This window comes from Phaethon lepturus, unplaced genomic scaffold (assembly GCF_000687285.1).
Source record: "Phaethon lepturus isolate BGI_N335 unplaced genomic scaffold, ASM68728v1 scaffold12831, whole genome shotgun sequence".
NCBI classification, from domain to species: Eukaryota; Metazoa; Chordata; class Aves; order Phaethontiformes; family Phaethontidae; genus Phaethon; species Phaethon lepturus.
Window position 1 is genome coordinate 12,051 of NW_010519955.1, and position 1,822 is coordinate 13,872.

Sequence of the window (1,822 nt, forward strand, 5' to 3'; positions counted from 1 at the left end):
GAGGAAAGAACTTCTTGAAAGAGTAAAAAAAGGTAAACTGATCACGTATTTAAAAAGCAATCCATATGTTCGTTAATGTATCACACCCTTAAATTCAAAGCCCTTACTCTGCGACTGCAGTTAGTTTAAAAATCACAGTGTTTTGTAAAACCCTACAAAACCGTCCCTCCCTTCCTCTACCCCAAGCATTTCTCTGCTTTTAATCTCAGGCAGGATGCATTGCAAGGCAGCCTGGCCCCGCGCGGTCACAGCTACCGGAGGCTCAGCCCAAGCAGCGACAACTGTGGGACCTACAGCCCCAGGCTGGTGGACCCACGGTCTCTGGCCAAAGGGTTCTCCATCACCTGGGGTTACAGCTTTCCCCTCTTCACTACTTCAGAAGACAAACTGTAGTTAAGTTTGTGGGGGAAGGTATCCTGCACAAAAATTACAAGCACATATTGCACAAAATAAAAATTTACACTGGGCTTGCCATAATTAGCTAGACAAATAGATTTTCCCAAACACTGCAGTCTCATACTGTGTGTATTTAACTTTTTTGTTTTTAATTAGAAAATATTTAAAAATAACTAATCCATTGTTACAGAACCTAATCTATTATTTTTAGGGCTTGGATGACTACATGGCTAGCCTAAAACTCAATGAACTACCATAATGTGATCACTTGCCATTGCTACATAGCAAGTTAAAAAGGCTGCAGCAGGAGACTTTAGTCTTCAACATGGTCATCTGAGGATAAAAATTAAAGCTCTTAAGTACCCAGAATGGTATTAGTTATATTTTTAAAGGGATGACACTTGGAAAATGTGAATTTAAGTAAAGCAAGTTCTAAGAGGAAAGTGATTTTTACAGTAACTTTAGCTATAGGAAAATTTCAGATTTTCTTAAGAGTGACAACACTGTGATTAGAGACCAATTAAAAAACTATGAGCAAAAGAATCAGAGGATAATTAAGATGTCTAATTATTTCCATAGAGGTAAGGAGAATATAAAACTGAGGAATAAGTGCAAAGTAAGTACAGCCCAAGCAGTGAATTTTAGATTATGAATGAACCAATTTCACAGACCACTGGTAATTTTTAAGCAGTTCTGGAAAAATGTTATGATAGTACTTACTGTTTTCAGAAATCTGGGTTCTGCTGTAAGCAAAATAACGCAGGCAGATTTCCTCAAGATATCACAGGCGAGCGTCTAACCATTCATCTGCTGCCATCGTGCCCCAGTCTCACTCTTACGGTCTTACCCAGCGTTGCTTGGGTGCTCTGATTCATTTAGCGTTTCCCCATGAAGAAATAACCTTGGGCATCAGGCTGCTTCGCTTCTTGTCCGACTGGATTAACGTTGAGGAACCTGCAGATGACGACAAAGGTATTGCACTGCAAAATGACAAAACAAGTTACAAACACACCCACAAAACTGCCAGATTGCCACCTTTGCCAGGAGTCCAGACAGATGAATCACGCTTGTGTGGTTTGTACCCTTCCTCCTGGTGGAGGAGGCATCTTCTGCTCTTGTGTGTTTAACTGATCTTCTAGACTTTAAAGACCAAAAAAATATTAATGATCAAAACCTGGTCAAGTTATTAATTCATTACCCTTCATAAATCAAAGATGACACTACTGACAGTATCCTGCACAGCTAAAAAGCTCAATGAGCAAGAAATAATCTTTTCTTTACAGGCTGCACCCATTGTAAGGGGTGAGAGTTGCCTGCTGAGCCTTATGCCACGTTCACTGTTGGCTCACCTCTAATAGCCAGATTTCCAACAGCCAGTAATTTACAGCAAGTAGTTTATCATAACAGAACAGCAATTCCTAACACT